Source organism: Antechinus flavipes, chromosome 3 (assembly GCF_016432865.1).
Source record: "Antechinus flavipes isolate AdamAnt ecotype Samford, QLD, Australia chromosome 3, AdamAnt_v2, whole genome shotgun sequence".
Taxonomy (NCBI): Eukaryota; Metazoa; Chordata; class Mammalia; order Dasyuromorphia; family Dasyuridae; genus Antechinus; species Antechinus flavipes.
In genome coordinates, this window is record NC_067400.1 from 391,143,457 (window position 1) to 391,162,141 (window position 18,685).

The window sequence follows — 18,685 nt, forward strand, 5'->3', positions numbered from 1 at the left end:
TTTGGATTTGGAGACATCCGAAGGGCTCTAAGCCTCTAAACCGGCTGTGCTTTGAGAAGAACAAACTCCAACATTTGAACTCTAACATAGTATGTCCAACCCCCCCCACACTTTTTAGTGAGGTGGTATGTGTCTATGCCTGTGATTCCACTGGTGTATGCAATCACATATGTGATTTAATCTAGTGATGTATTTTAATTTGTTGTCTGAAGCAATTGTCTTGGATTCCTGAATTTAAAAATTTTGCTCCAAATTACAAAGATTGTTTGTGGCAGAGACAAGACACTCCACACCCTTCTAATTCCCAGATGGCTGCAGTACCCACTTCAGAATATTACCTTTTTAAAATCTGGACTTACCCAGTATTCTGTTTGGTTATGTTTCAGAATAATTAAAACTTCTCCATTTTCTTTAATATACTTTGAAATAAGGTACATTATGAAAAAGAGCTCCTATTTTTTCTCCATTCTCCTTTCCTTGAACTCAATTTAATATGTTAAGATTTCATTTTGTAGTTACCTATTTCCATGGATCCTACTATTAAAAAATAAAAATACCACATATATAAATGGATGGATGAATAAATAAATAAATCAGTCAGAGAGTCATTTCACATCCTAACGTAAGGCTGTTGCAACAGACAATTTCATTTGGCCATCACAGCAATGCTTAAGTAGTCATTATTAGTTTCATTGGAAGCCAAAGTAGTAGCCAGATTTCAGTCACTGAAAATGCAACAAAATTGCTTTCATTTTAAAAAAATAATTATAACTTTTTGTTGACAGAATCCATGTCAGGGTAATTTTTTACATTATCCCTTGCACTCACTTCTGTTCCGATTTTTCCCTTCCCTCCCTCCACCCCCTCCCCCAGATGGCAAGCAGTCCTTTACATGTTAAATATGTCACAGTATATCCTAGATACAATATATGTGTGCAGAACCAAACAGTTCTCTTCTTGCACAGAAATAATTGGATTCAGAAGGTAAAAATAACCCAGGAAGAAAAACAAAAATGCAAACAGTTTACATTCCTTTCCCAGTGTTCTTTCTTTGGGTGTAGCTGCTTCTGTCCACCATTGATCAATTGAAACTGAGTTAGATCTTCTCTTTGTCAAAGAAATCCACTTTGTAGATGATATGATGGTATACTTAGAGAACCCCAGAGACTCTACTAAAAAGCTATTAGAAATAATTCATAACTTTAGCAAAGTTGCAGGATACAAAATAAATCCGAATAAATCCTCAGCATTTTATACATCACCAACAAAATCCAATAGCAAGAGATACAAAGAGAAATTCCATTCAAAATAACTGTTGACAGCATGAAATATTTGGGAATCTATCTACCAAAGGAAAGTCAGGAATTATATGAGCAAAATTATAAAAAACTTTTCACACAAATAAAGTCAGATTTAAATAATTGGAAAAATATTAAGTGCTCTTGGATAGGACAAGTGAATATAATAAAGATGACAATACTCCCTAAACTAATCTATTTATTTAGTGCTATACCAATCAGACTTCCAAGAAAATATTTTAATAATCTAGAAAAAATAACAGCAAAATTCATATGGAAGAACAAAAGATCAAGAATCTCAAGGGAATTAATGGAAAAAAAATCAAATGAAGGTGACCTAGCTGTACTTGATCTAAAACTATATTACAAAGCAGCAGTCACCAAAACCATTTGTTATTAGCTAAGAAATAGATTAGTTGATCAGTGGAATAGGTTAAGTTCACAAGATGAAATAGTCAACTATAGCAATCTAGTGTTCGACAAACCCAAAGATCCTAACTTTTGGGATAAGAATTCATTATTTGACAAAAACTGCTGGGATAACTGGAAATTAGTATGGCAGAAATTAGGCATGGACCCACACTTAACACTGTATTTCAAGATAAGATCAAAATGGGTCCATGATTTAGACATAAAGAACAAGATTATAAATAAATTAGAGGAACATAGCATAGTTTATCTCTCAGACTTGTGGAGGAGCAAGAAAATAGAAAATTTTGATTACATCAAATTAAAAGGCCTTTGTACAAACAAAACTAATGCAAACAAGATTAGAAGGGAAGCAACAAACTGGGAAAACATCTTCACAGTTAAAGGTTCTGAAAAAGGCCTCATTTCCAAAATATATAGAAAATTGACTCTAATTTATAAGAAATCAAGCCATTCTCCAATTGATAAATGGTCAAAGGATATGAACAGACAATTTTCAGATGATGAAATTGAAACTATTTCCACTCATATGAAAGAGTGTTCCAAATCACTATTGATCAAAGAAATGCAAATTAAAACAACTCTGAGATACTACTACACACCTGTCAGATTGGCTAAGATGACAGGAAAAGATAATGATGAATGTTGGAGGGGATGCGGGAAAACTGGGACATTGATGCATTGTTGGTAGAGTTGTGAATGAATCCAACCATTCTGGAGAGCAATATGGAATTATGCCCAAAATTTTTTTCTTTAAAAAAAAAAGATGTTTTGAATCATCCCCTATTACTTTTTGAATGTGGTTTATTTTAAATTTTATTTAATGAGAGTTTTCTGGAGCTCCTTTTGGGTAACTGTGGGGTCACTTAAGATCTGCTTTAAAAAAAGAGAGAGAAGATAATTAGAAATAATCAATTTCACCTAAATTCAAAGGGAAATATGGGATGTTTTGGAGAATTAGGATTTTATGCAAAATGGAATAAGAATGTAAATTTCCCAACATATGAAGATTTTCTAAATGAATTAAAAATATATATGATTTTTTAAAAAATCATTTTTGTGAATACATTGCATTTACAAGGAGTTGTGTAGACAGCTTGTCTGCTGACAGTTTTGAAATAAAAGTAGTTCTTGCCATGATAATAACAGAAAGACAACTCATGCTAATGCATCTTGAAATTTTGTTTTTGTTTTCTTTTGTTTTCTCCTGAATTAAGAGAATTCCAACTCAAGGTTCTATTATTTTGAGCAGCCTTCTAAAACAACACATAATACTTCCAAGGAAAGGTCCTACTCAGACTATAGTTATCATTATCTGACTCATCTAAATTAATGTTGTGGGTTTATGTAAAATGAATACTGTATTAAAATATTCTCTTTTCTGTAGGTTATTAGTGATCACACAGGAAAATCAATTTAGGATCAGAAGAAAGTCACAGAGACCATGTAGGTCAGACCCCGTCATTTTATAGAACAGGAAACTAAAGCCCAGAAAGATGATATAATTTTTACCAAAGTTCACACAACTAATAATTGCCACAGTCAGAATTCAAATCTAGGTCCTCTGATTTCCTAATCTTTCTTTCACTTCATGAAACTACCCATGTGATTTTCCTTACACTATTAATATATTTGGCAAAATCTTGTATTCTAGATACAATAGGGACGAACTTAGGACAAATTATGGGAGGAAAAAATCAGTTTCAAAAATTATTTAAGCAGAAAAAACAAAGGTAATGTTACCATAATCATTGAAACATTTAATGTATTTCTTTGCCTCTTAAAGGAGATATCAGTTTCCTGATTTTCTATCACTGGGTTTAGCTGTAGGCAAAGTCAAAAGGATCATTTTGATGTCCCCACATGATTCTTAGTCCCTTTGTCCTTTTCCAAAATAGATATAATTCCTTTCTACCTATGACAATAAATATTCAGTCTTCATGCATGGTGGGAAAGTAGCCTACAGCCTTAAGTATAAAACCTCTTTTGAAATTATAGTAAATCCTTTATTTCTAACTGCTTAATATTGTGGCACAGTGGATAGATTGGCAAGTCTGAAATCAGAAAAAAAAGTCTTCTTTGTGAATGCAAATCCAGACTGACATTTATTAACTGTGAAACTGGAAAAATCACTTAACCCTTTTTACTTTATTTCCTCATTTGTAAAAGGGGTTGGAAAAAGAAATAGCAAACCACTCTACTATCTTTGCCAAGAAAATGCCAAATGCAGTCACACAAAATCAGAAATGATTGGATCAACTCAACAATATATGAAAACAATTTAAAATACAATCAGTGAAAATTTCTTGAACTGGACTCCAACATCTAGATATTTTGAAAGTAGTATCAATAAAAAATATATAAGGGATCACCTAAGTCATGATATAGATAGCAATAAATATTTTATCATAACTATAATTGTTTGCTTTAGTAGAGGACTTACTGAAAAACTTTTTTCCCCCTTACCCAAATATCAGAGGTAAAAGCTGTTACCTTACAAATTTGAATTTATTCAGATTAAAATGTCAACCATTAGAAGATGTGATTGGGTAAATGCAATTCAGCCCAACAATCATTTAATAAAAGATACTATGTACAAGGTGTATTCTAGGTGTGAGGAATAAAAAAGGCAAAATAAACAATGTTCTTTAAAGTCGATAATGTCAAAACACATTTATTAAGGACCTACTATGTCCACTATGTTAAGTGCTTAGTATACCAAAAAAAAAATGCAAAATGAGTCCCTATGTCAAAAAGCACACTCACATGTTTTTGAGGAGACACATCACATAAAACGATACAAAAAATTATCTGAGGGGAAAAAAAAGCATCGTAACCATTTGAATAAAAAAATATTTCCTGTGGAAGATGACACATAATTGGAGCCTTAAAAGATCCTACAATGAATACTGAACAGAATTTTTTTTAATGTGGAAAGTTTTAGAATAAAAGTTATTTAAATAGATGAAAATTCAGATTTAATGTAATGGAGATGGTTATTTATATTATAAAATACTTATTTTATAAAAATTTCATCCTGGGAATCCATTAAGTGACAAACTGATCTAAAGTTTTCAAAAAGTGGTTGCATTTAACACAATATCTCTAGTTTACACTCCAAGTTTAAGGCAGACATCAGTTACATAAAGTGACACATGCTTAAAATTCCCTCCCCCCCCAAAAAAAAATCAAAAAATTAGAAAGGACTAAAGAATATAGGCTTTTAGTATTCTTTGTTTAAGAAAGGTTAATATATCTATCTTCTAGCAGATATCTCTGGGTGGGATGGAATAGATTTTATAAGACTGATTATTGAATTGGATAAGTGTTGAATAATTATTAAATTTGGAAAAATACATGAAATACTTATTTTGCCTATAGCTGATTATTTTTAGTCCTCTTTGCCAACCATTATAAATCTTTCAGGATCTAAAGAAAAAGATGATACAGCTCAAAATAATATTTTTCTACTGTATTGTTCCATATCTGAGGCTCAACTCTAATGTAATTATATTACTCACAAAAATTCTATTTTATTTGGCTTCTCTTTCACCAGAAAACCTGTACTCTTGACACTAAAATTGGCTGGCGTCTGTAACAAATATACTCATTAGTGAAAAACAAAAGTTAGGAATATTTATATTTTGAAGATATATAGAATCTAAGAAATCTCAAAATTACCAAAATGCTATATTAATTAGCATAAACCTGACAAATCAGATTTTCAAAATTTTTCTTCCTATTAAACAACAGCAACAAAATTTATGTGATGTAAAAGTGACTGACTGGGATTGACCAATGAAATTTTATTCTATATGAGAATGAGTAACATACTCTGATCTCCAGATGGTTTTGAATATCTTAAAGGTTTGCAAAAAGAGAATTCTCCAAATAGCCAAATGAATGTGTGGATTCAAAAGGCACTAACTGGCAAAGGTACTCATTCATTCTTGCCTAGCTGGCACTACAGCAAAGAAGATTCACTGTTGTTGGTCTCCAAGGCTGCTCCCCAACTAGGAAAAAGTATGAGGTTGAAAGATCATAGCCCTACTATGGTTGATAGTGTCAGTTGAGCTCCTGTGACTAGCTGTTTATGTTCCTACATTTTATGCAGTAATGAATGGGAATCTCTGCATTTGTTCCTTTGCTTTTGTTGATTCTTTATTTTAGATTAAAAAGTAGAATAGATGGCCTTAATCATGTGAATTTTTAAAGTCAGGATAAGAAGTCCTGATATTTGGGAACTAAAATCTATTCTAGAGTTTATTATAAGCAGAATAGAGATAAGATGAACTCTGAGGTCTTGAAAAATAATTTGTTTGATAAAGGAGAGAAAGACTCATCCACTGGTTATGCCCCATTTGGATGTGTTAGAAGAGTGAATTCTTTGTAATAAGTATTTCAAGTATGAGCCCCAAATTCCCAGGTTCTAAGGTTATATAGATGGGGAGAATATAATTCTTCAATTGATGATAAACGGTTGATAATTATTACTCTTGCTATGTCTTCATAGTAAAAATTCCTCTTCAATAGCTATTTAATTAAATGACACTGGTGCTAGTCACTAGAAGCTTTTTATGATATAAAAGTTTTGGTGATATATCAACTTTAACTAGCAATTGATTTTGTGGAAATGCACCAGAATGGTGGTATAAGTTGATAATATCAGCAAATAGATACCCTTAATCCTTTAGAAGTGTTCATTCAGTCTTAAAGGGATAATTTGATCTTTCTCTGGGGACATCCTGAAGAGGGCATGGGTTGTTTTGCCTTTCTTTGTTATACCTTAGACTTAGAAAATTATCTATAACATAGTAGATACTTGATAAATTAATATTGTTTTGACAAAAAAGATCTAGGTCCATATATACATAGTCAAAAATGACCTGACATTGGACATATCAAAAATGTGTCTCATTTTGCACCTTGAGTTCACAACACCTTCATCACTGATCCTCAGGAATGATAGTTCTTTATTACATTGCCAATTTTTAAAAATCTTCATAAAAATATTAAAATATATTTTTCTCCTGTTCTGATCATTTAACTCTACAACATATCCTACCAGCAAGGCTTCCCAAGTTTCTCTAAAATGACCATTTTGTATTTTTTTTTTTTGCTGCTTTATTATTCTATTACCATCATGAAGTTAGTAATATTATCATCATAATTTCTTCAGTAATCCTTTATATAATGAATAACTTTGGGAAGCTTTGGAGCCAAGGATTGAGGTGACAAATATCATAATTCCTGCAAAGTGAGAACTGGAAGACAAAGTTTTTTTTTTTTTTTTTCAATTTATCCTTTCTCTCCAAAATATCCCATATTGTCTCCTTTATGAGATGTTTTGAGTATTAGAATCCTTTTCTATGACTGCTACTGCTTCCTAAAATATATAAAAAGGAAATCTTATTGATTCATAATAAATTCTTCACTTTTAGTATTTTTAAAATAGGAATTTCTTTTTTTATTAAAGCTTTTCTATTTTCACAACATATGCATGGATAATTTTTCAACATTAAACTTGTAAAATTTGTGTTTCAATTTTCCCCACTTTCCCTCACCCCCTCCCCTAGATGGAAAGTAGTCCAACATATGTTAAACCCAATATATGCATACACATTTGTACAATTATTTTGCTGCACAAGAAAAATCAAATCAAACCAGAAAAAATGAGAAATAAAATAAAATGCAAGCAAATAACAACAAAAAGAGTTGTGAACCACAATCAGTTTCCACACATGTCTCTCTGGATGTAGATGGCTCTCTTCATCATAAGATCATTGGATCTGGTCTGAATCATCTCATTGTTGAATATAACCACTTCCATTAGAATTCATCAAATATCTTGGTGCTGCTTCTGTGTAATGATCTATTGATTCTGCTCATTTCACTCAGAATCAGTTCATGTGAGTCTCTCCAGGCCTTTCTGAAATCATCCTGCTGATTGTTTGTTGTAGAACAGTAATATTCCATACCATTCATATACCTTAACTTGTCCAGCCATTCTGCAACTGATGGGTATCCTCTCAGTTTCCAGTTTCTTGCCACTAAAAAAAGGACTGCCACAAATATTTTTGGGCATGTGGGTCATTTTCCTTCTTCAAGATCGATTTGGGATATAAGCCCAATAGAAACAATGCTGGATCAAAGGATATGCACAGTTTGATAACTCTTTGGGCATAGTTCTAAGTTGTCCTCCACAATGGTTGAATCGTTCACAATTCCACTAACAAATGTATTAGTGTCCCAGTTTTTCCATGTCTCCTCCAGCATTAATCATTATCTTTTCCTGTCACTTTAGCCAATCTGAGAGGTATGCATTGGTATCTCAGTTTGCATTTCTTGATCAGTAATGATTTAGAGCATTTTTTCATATGACTAGAAATAGTTTCAATTTCTTTATCTGAAAATTGTCTGTTGCTATCATTTGACCATTTATCCACTGGAGAATGCTTTAATTCTTGTAAATTTGAGTTAATTCTCTGTATATTTTAAAAATGAGACCTTTTTCAGAATCCTTGAATGTAAAAATGTTTTCCTAGTTTATTGCTTCCCTTCTAATCTTGTTTGCATTAGTACAAAAACTTTTTAACTTTAAATAATCAAAATTATCTATTTTATGATCAATAATTATCTCCAATTCTTCTTTGGTTACAAATTCCTTCCTCCCCCACAGATCTGAGAGGTAAACTATCCTAATTTGCATATAGTATCACTCTTAATGTGTAAATCTTGAACCCATTTTGATCTTATCTTGACATATGATGTCTGATGTGGGTCAATGCCTAATTTCTGCCATACTCATTTCCGATTTTCCCAGCAGTTTTTGCCAAATTTTGAGTTCTTATCCCAAAAGCTTGGATCTCTGGGTTTGTCAAACACTGTATTACTATAGTCATTGATTATTTTGTTCTCTGAACCTAACTTATTCCACTGATCAACCGTTCTATTTCTTAGCCAGTATCAAATATAGTTTTGTATATAAAATATAGTTATAGATCTGGCACAATTAGGCCACTTTCATTAGCTTTTTTTTTTCATTAATTGCCTTGAAATTTTTGGCCTTTTGTTCTGCCAGATGAAGCTTGCTATTTTTTTCTAGATCTATAAAATAATTTCTTGGGAGTTTGATTGGTATGGCACTAAATAAGTAGATTAATTTAGATAGTATTGTCATTTTTATTATATTTGCTCAGCCTACCCAAGAGCACTTGATATTTTTCCAATTGTTTACATCTGACTTTGTGTAAAAAGTGTTTTGTAATTGTTTTCATATAGTTCCTGACTTTGCCTTGGCAAGTAGACTCCCAAATATTTTATATTATCTATAATTCTGATGGAAGTGGATTTCTTTGACAAAGAAACCTAACTGAGTTTCAATTGATAAATGACGGACAAAAGCAGCTACACCCAAAGAAAGAACACTGGGAAACGAATGTGAACTATCTGCATTTTTGTTTTTCTTCCTGGGTTATTTATACCTTCTGAATCCAATTCTCCCTGTGCAACAAGAGAACTGTTCGGTTCTGCAAACATATATTGTATCTAGGATATACTGCAACATATCCAACATATAAAGGACTGCTTGCCATCTAGGGGAGGGGGTGGAGGGAGGGAGGGGAAAAAATTGGAACAGAAATGAGTGCAAGGGATAATGTTGTAAAAAAAAATTACCCTAGCATGGATTCTGTCAATATAAAGTAATTATTAAATAAAAATTAAAAAAAAATAAAGTTGTGGATTGTGTCTAGTAGTTTTTTTTTTTTCAGTTGATTTTCTAGGGTTCTCTAAGTATACCATCATATTGTCTGCAAAGAGTAATGGTTTCCTCCCTATCTGCCCTAATTCCTTTAATCTCATTTTCTTCTCTTATTGCCAAAGCAACATAGGATTTTCAAACAATATTTTACCAAATGATTATAGCAAACAATTTATTCTTACTTTTGAGTCAGACATGATTGAATGTTCGGACATTAAGTGATATTTCTAAAGAAAAGTGGTGAAGTTTCTTTGGAAAACCAATTCTGAAAAACAAAAATATGGATTTAAGTAAACTGTATTTACTACTTTAAAAAATGTTTCCCACCAATATACATTGAAATAAGCTAAAATTATATATTATTTTGAGTTGACAGATGGATTAGCATTTTGCCCTCACTATTCCTAATTCTTCTTTCTTCCACTCCTTAATTTTCTTACTTAGGAAGTCCACATACACTGATTATGTGCTTTACAGAGTCAATTTAATCAAATTCACATAATAGTTTATATACTGAAAAAATCTAGCTTGATGACAAATATGTTCATGACAGTGTTTCTTCCATGACTACCTTATTGTAAATTTCAAATGTCAATAATTATGAAATATTAATCAGATAATAATTGTTACCAATTGTTTAGGATTAATATATATACCATATTAAATCTCATGTGATTTTTTCAAGTTCTTTGAAAATCAAATTAATGCTAACATACATTTGGAAGGTTAAATTATGCACATATACAAAGCAGAAACATAGTTTTAGTCTCATATTTGACACTTGAATTCTCTTTCCCTTTAAAAATTAAATAAAAATTAAAATTATTTGTATCACTAGCAGTTGCTTCCTCTCATGAATATTTGTATCCAGGTTATAGTTGAGTTAAAGCTTTTAAAGGTAAAAATGATGTCCATTCATGAAACTATTTTATCAAAGGTGTATCATAGCAATGCTATGAAAATATGACAGTAATTTTATCTACGCAATCCCATTGGATTGACAAGAATTTATAATTTCCAAGTATGCAAAGCTAGGCTTAAATATTAATGGATTCATACCTACACATGGTCTGAAAAGCAAAACATCTGTTATATGATAATATTATTTTACTGCCATTGTATTTTTTTGGGGGGTGGGGGGAATGGAGTTATAAACATGGTTTTCAGTACTTGTCTTTATGTAATCCTGTTACAATCTCAGCATGTTGTTATACTAATAATAGGAAACTCTCCATAATGGGAAAACATGAGTGAAGATGTAATTAAGTATGTTGCATATATTGCTCAAACCTGTAACTTATCCATTCTAAGAAATTATTTACTTTTCTATCACCAGCATCTTGACTGACTCTGGCATGCTGAAAAATGGAATATTTATTTCAAACAAATATGAAATGGCAATTTCAAATTTAAGTGATGCATGGATTACCAACAAGTGGAGTATCTATGTGGAGGATGCTCACTGATTTAAGAAAAGTGAACGAACAGATGGAAACTATGGGAACTCTTCAGCCTGGACTTCCATCTCCTACTCAGCCTCCAACCAACACAGAGATGGAATGTCTCTCTTGTATCCTTCTGGGGAGCCCAGGCACCAACTACAGTGGTGTGAGATGAAGATGAATCTGGTTGTCCACTGAACTCTCCACTCGTAGCTTTATCCTCTGAAAACCCTTCATCTGCCACCAGAGTCGCTCCTCTCCAGTCCAGCTAAACTTTCTTCTGCGACCAGCCAGCCAAGAGGAAATAATGTATTATGCCATAGAGCCCTCATCGCTGGCCTTTTATCTGATCTAGTTCAGATGGATCTGAATTGGTCCCTGTTCGGGCGCCAAAATGTGGTGAGCTTCTTCTTCTCAAAATGCAGCCAGGTGATAAAAGTTCAGATCTTTTATTATCTCCAATATATCCCGGTTAGCTTAGAGGCCTATCTCTCTGCTTGGTTCCAAGAGCTCTTGCCACTTTGTCCTTTGCTTCTGCCTCTGCTTTCTTCAGTCTCCAGAGCCAGCACCGCTCTTCATGTCATTCCGGTGAAATCTCGACTTGTAGCTTCTTCACTCTGAAGAACTTCCTTGACTGGCCCATTGAAGCTCTATTTGTGCTCCTTCAAGAGAGAGGGATTATGGGTTTTCTCCCATAGTGCTCTCTGGCCCAAAGAGCTTCAAAGGAGGTGTGAACTCATTGAACTCCAATGAGTAAAGGTGTGAACACAAGCCTTGTATTAATTAATTCTACTTAGTACCTTGTTTCAGGTTCTGCCCAAAACATCTTCTTGTAAGATTAGATCAACTCTAATTAGTTAGCAGTTAGTAAGGATTCCAACATCTATGTAATTGATTTTTAAATAATCAGGGTAAAATGATTTTCAGAGATTTTCCTTGAGAATCCTGCTTTTAACTGTCTTTATGGCCATCGGAACAAGTTTTTCTTATCAACACATTCTACAGAAAAAGTAGACACCTCCCTATATCACTGATGGGTTTGAGACCCCTTAGTTGCTCTCTACCTGGTTTAACTCCTCTGCTAAGTCATTTTTACTGGGCCTCTCTAAATACTACTACTTCTTGGAGCCACAAGTGAGAAATGGGAGCCAGATGAACATCAAATATACATTAACAGTCCTGAAAAGGATTAAATAAGCCTTCATAGTGAGATTTACTACTCCCTGAACATATCATATACCTGAATTGGCAATTTAAGCCAGAATCTAAGAATAAAGAAAAATATTCTTTGGAGTAAAAAAAAGATAATGGATGCATAATAATCTTTACTCAAAGCCTTTAAATTCCTTAACATTCTTTCACCTTGTGATCTGTTTAGCCTAAATCTAATTTTCTTTCTTTCTTCCTTCTTTCCTTCCTCTCTCCCTCTCTCCCTTCCTCTCTCTCTTCCTCCCTTCCTCCCTCCTTTCCTTCTTTCCTTCCTTCCTTTTTTCCTTCCTTCCTTCCTCCCTCCCTCCCTCTCTCCCTTCCTTCCTTCCTTCCTTCCTCCTCCTTTCCTACCTTCCTTCCTTCCTTTTCTTTCTTTCTCCTTACTTTCCTTCTGCCTTCCCTCTCTCCCTCCTTTGTTTGAACGAATTGCAAAGCATATGCAAAAAAAGTTGCAAAAGAAATTTTAGATCTACTATTCCGGATACCTAGACACAGGAATAGAACAAGTATGTTTCTAGTACCCCAAAATGGCACTCTGAATATATTTTCCCATAAAAGATATTACACATAATATTTACATTACATAATACTATTTTTACTATTCTTTGGATGCTTATTTTGATATGTTAAAATTTAGATTAAATAGGTTTTTGTGGACTGACCTAGAAATTTAGTCAGCAAACTTTTAGATTTACAAAAATTTGCAATTGAAAGCAATTTTAGTGTCCAACTAGTCCATAGTTTTTACATAAAAAGAAATCTCCAAACAATATATTTGACAAGTAGTCTTCCAGCCTTTGCTTGAAAAATTTCAGAACTATCTCCACTAGCTACTCATTTCATTTTAAGTTTGTTCTAATTATTAGGATATTCTTCATGACATCAAGACTAAATATTTCCCTAACAACTATTACTCATTTTTAATTTTTGTTCCCACTAACACCAAACAGTACAAGTGTAATCCTATTTGCCCAAGCCTTTCAAAATAACTACCATCCCACTGTACTCTGTTTTATATTCCTTGGGCTAAAAGTACATATTTATTTTAATTTATCTTTATATGGTATGGATTAGAGATCTTTCACCATTCTGGTTGTTTATCAATGGAATTTGCAAAATGTTATAAATAGAACATGATACTGCAACTGTACTTTCACTAGGGTAGAACACAATCTGGCTATTACTTATTCCTGGAAACCATCCTGCTCTTTGGAAGCAGCTCATGACTTAGTGTATAGAACACTGGGTTTGGAGTCTGGAAAACCTGAGTTCAAGTCCAGCCTCAGACAATTCTTAGCTGGGTGACCTTGGGGATGTCACTTAAACTCTTATTTTGTAACAAAAATGGATCCATTAGAGAAGGAAATAGCAAACCACTTCAGTATCCTTGTCAAAAAAAAAAAAAAAAAAAAAAAACTAACCAAAAAAAATCGGTTTCACAAAATGAAAATGCTGCTTTAAATGTAACATATAATTTCCAGGGATAAGGACTCCTCTATATCCAAAGATAGATCATCCAAGTCTTGATAACCTCCAATTATTAATAAATTTCCCTTATATTTTGTCAAAATCTACATCTCTGTAACTTCTATTTATTTCTTTATATGCCAAGTAGAATAAATCAAAGCCCTTTTATCTAATGAAAGTTTGTCAGATATTTGAACACAGATATCTTCTCACCCCTCTTATATCTTGACTTGGGTGAAGATGTAAATTGTATGCTATCAGATTTTCCAAAGACATAATGCTGGGAGGATAATTTACATGATGGATAATAGAAACATTTTGGAATAAGATTTTGGTTGAAATCCCACTGCAGTTTCTTGGTAAAGCCATGTGACCACGAATACTCCCCCCATTGCTTCAGTATAAAGAAAATTTCGCCATGGACTTTTACCTTTCTTATTCTGGAAACACTCCTCATCTGTCTAGGAGACAGACTTGTAGACTGTCTGCTTTCCTCAGCTTGCCTGCCATAAACTCTAAAAGGGAAATGTTTCAGATATTGGATTCATTTTTACAGCATTTATTTTCACTGTATAATTTGTTTTCAGGTTTCACTGATATAAATAACACAATTAATATTTAATAGATGAGAAATTTAATTTGATATAAAATTAGACTTTTAAATTTTATCATCTTATCTTTGCTGAATTTAGGTCCTAAATACCTGCCTTTGTGATGTGTTACAGATTCAAATATGCCCATACAGACAAACTTTGGCCTAAAAGTAGGAACATCATGTAAGAAACATGTCAATACTTTTTGCTATATCTAGCATTATGGACACTGTCTTCTTAGTTTGATGAGGGGTGTGGATGTCTTAATTTGTATATTAACATCAATTATCAAAAGGAACTCAACAACTAAATGTTAAGATTTTCATTTCATTAATAGATGATATTTGGCCATAATTAAGGGATTCAAGATCAAAGTTTTTCTCTGATGTTCATGTCATTATTTTTGTGATTAATAAAAAACGCAAATAAATATAAATGCAAGCAAAACAAAACTCTACTTTTCTTGCTTTCAATTTTTATTATTTTTTTAAATTTGTTTACTTTCACTTATGAAAGAATGAATGAAAAGTTTTTTTTTAATAAAGTTCTTACAAAGTACTAATTTTTCAGCTAAATCGAAAGGAGAGAAATGTAGTATGAGTTTTCCTACTACCCACAAAGAATTTAATAACCTTTCTGTAGTATGTCATAAAGCTACAACATATAGAACAAGGTTAGGGACACTTTGAATGATTTTTCTGAATGATATACATATGTGCTTATATATATGTGTGTGTGTGTGTGTATGTGTGTGTGTATGTGTGTGTGTGTGTGTGGTTATATATATATGTATTACCAAATGGCTCAAGGATAATAATAAATAATAATGATGATATAATGTCTACATAGAACTTAATGATCTGCTAAACACATGACATGTTTGCTCACTTGATCTTTTTTGGACCTTCTGAGATAGGTGCTATTGTTCTCTCATTAAACAGATAAGAAAACTGAGGCAGAAAAAGGGTAAGTTATTTTATCATTGTCACATTCCTAGTCAATATCTGATAATTATGAAACATAACATCTGAACTCAAAGTGCTTAAATAACAACTTATTATGTTTAATTATCCATCCACTGGAATCCTTGCTCCTGGGTCAAAACCTTGAGTATGAGCACAATGCACAAAAATACACTACATTTGAATCCAGACTCATAAGAATTACAGAAATTCATCTCATATACCTTTCCTTACCCTTTCTCTCTGTCTCTCTGTCTCTGTCTCTGTCTCTCTCTCTCTCTCTCTCTCTCTCTTTCTCTCTCACACACACACACACACACACACACACACACACCACATTAGTCACCAATGATTAAGAGCTTACCTACATCAGGCATGCTGTTAAACCTTATGAATGCAAAGAAACATAAAATAAAACAAAACAAAACAGCAACATTAACAATAAACCAAAAGTGTCTCTTCTCAAAGGAGTTTACAGTCAAATGGAGAAGACCATATTTAAAAAACTATATACAATTGAAATGTATATATGATAAATTAGAGCTTATCTCTGAGGAAAGACACTAATATTACCAGGAACTGGGAATAGCTTTTTCAAAAAAAAAAAGATTTTACCTGGGACTTGAAGGAAATCAGAAATTAGGAGATGAAGATAAAGAAAGAGAGCATTGTAGGCTTTTAGGAACGAGAAACACCCAGTGAAAATGCATAAACTTGAGATTTGAAGGTGGCTGTGTAAGAAAGAAGAGATTATAGTGTTGTATCACAGATAGACAACAGGAAGTAAAGTATAAGAAAGGTAGAGAGAAATCAAGTTATGACGAAGTTTAAATATCACACAGAATTTTTCATTTTATATTTTAAGTAACATAGAACAATAATTTATTCAATAAAGTATAATATGTTTAGCCCTGTATATTAGGAATATTATTTTGATAGCTGATGGACTATCAGAGTGACTTCATAGTGAGTGACTTAAAGCTGGGAAAACAATTTGAAAGCTACTGAAATAGTTTAGAAATTAGGTAAGGAGGGTTTACACCAGAAAACTGTCAGGAAAAAAATGCCTATCTATCATTGCTATAAAAATTCTAGAATTATTATAGAGAAATTATAAAACTTGGCAACAAAGATTGACTTATGAGTCAAGAATGGCACTTAATTGTGAGCCTGAATGACTAGGAAGGAAGGCATTTTACTTGAAAGCAACAGAGAATGTCAGGTCTTTGGTTTGGAGAAAGGAGGAATTTATGACCAAAAAGAACTGGAAAAGATTATGAAATGAAAAATGGATAACTTTGATTACATTAAATTAAAAAGTTTTTTTTTTTTTTTTTTTTTTTTTTGCAAACAAAGCTAATGAAAACAAGATTAGAAGAAAAACAGAAAGGTGAGGAAAAATTTTTACAACCAGTGTTTCTGATAAAGGCCTCATTTCTAAAATATATAGAGAAGTGATGGGACCTCAAACCAGAATGTTCTCTACCTACATAAGAGCAAAATTCCTTAATCCATTCTGAAATTATTTTCCCAACTATCCCCTGATTTTATTTTTCCAAATCTCCTGTGGCTTTGTTTTAACAAACTTTGTTTTATTCAAACTCTGCTTTTCCCAAATTTACCCTTTGTTTTTCCCAAATTTACCTATTGTTTCCCCAAATTTTGCTTTTATCCCTCAAGTATCCATGACTTTCCCTACTCCTCCTTGATCATATCCTTCAAACATCTTTTTTCCACTCTCCCTGATCTTATCCTTTAAGCAAAACTTCTCCCCAACTTTTTGTCAACTCTTCTGGTTTCCCTCCCTTCCTACTGTTTATAAACTTTGCTCCTTCCCAAATAATGGTGCAAAATCATAACTGGTTCTTGTCTAAGACCTTTACTCATTAATAAAAGAAGCTTTTGACAGGGAGAATGCCTCATTGCTATTCCTCATAATCTTTGTACCTCAGCTTTGCTATCCCAAACTTGTCATCTGACTACTTCTGAACTGAGTCAAATTTATAAGGATAAAAGCTATTTTCCAATTGATAAATGGTCAAAGGATATAAAAGACAATTTTCAAATGAAGAAATTGAAGCCATTTATTGTCATGTGAAAGAATGTTCTAAATCAATACTGATTATATAAATGCAAATTAAAACATCTCCGAGATACTGCCTTATACCTTCCAGATTGGTAAGATGAAAAGAAAAATATATATTGCCAAATGTTGGAGAGCATGTTAGAAGATGAAACACTAATGCATTAATGGTGGGGTTCTGAAATGATTTAGTCATTCTAGAGAACAATTTGGAACTATGTTCAAAGGGCTATAAAACTGTGCATGCCCCTTGATCCAGCAGTGGCACTACTGCGTATGTATGACAAAGAATTCATAAAGGGTGCTAAAGAATCCACATGTTTGTAACAGCTCTTTGTGTGATGACAAGTAATTGAAAAATGAGGGAATACCGATAAATTGGGTAATGTCTGAATAAGTTATAATATTTGAATGTATTACTATTGTTTTATAAAAAAAATGATGAGCAATTTAAATTCAGAATCATCTAGGAAAACTTATATAAACTGATGCTGAATGACGTGAGCAGAACTTGGAAAACATTGTATACAGTAAAAGCAAGATTGTATGATGATCAGCTATGGTGGACTTAGCTCTTCTCAGCATTCTGTGATCCAAGACAATTCAAAGAGACATAGGATAGAAAATGCTATACTCATCCAGAGAAAGAACGATGGAGACTAAATAAGAATTGAAGCATATCATTTTCACTTTTTTATTCATTTGTTTACTTTCTTGTGATTCTTCCCTTCTGTTTTGATTTTTCTTTCACAACATGACTAATATTTAAAATGATTGGACATGTATAACATATTGAATTGTTTTCTGTCTTAGGTGGGGGGAGGTAAGAAAGAGAGGGAAAAAAATTGAAAATTATATTAAAATTTAATTAAGAAAATAAAACACCTTTGTGGGGAAAAGAATGTAATAGGGAAATAAAAAATGAAGGGATTTGGGGAAATTCAATTTAGAACATTTTGAATTTAGGATGATTATGTAATGCCAAAGTTCCCTTTTAATGTTGTGATCCAGTTTCTCCAATTGTCCTGTTTAGTTATTAAAGTATTGAATTGGTCTCTAATCTCTTGTCTTGCTCAGTTTCTTTGGCATTACATTTTGGAGCTTCCCCAGCGAGATATTGGGAACTGAGAATGGGACTAGAGGTTAGAGACATTTCAAGTCTCCACTTTAGGCCTGAAAACAGTTGGGGATCTGGGTTTCTTTTTTGCAAAAGGATAGTCCTCTAGATTCCTCCATAGGCTCCAGGAAGAGAGCAGTTCACCAGCTGGGGCCACACCTGACAGTGGATACTTTGGATTCGGCCAGGAAAGAGTAAATGTTAGCACCTGGATTCTCAGAATATTAGAATATACTTGCTTATGCTAACACCTGGGTTCTCAGAATAAATTCTGAGAAGTAGTGTTGAACTACATGCAGTTAGCACTACCTGGGTTTCTCCTA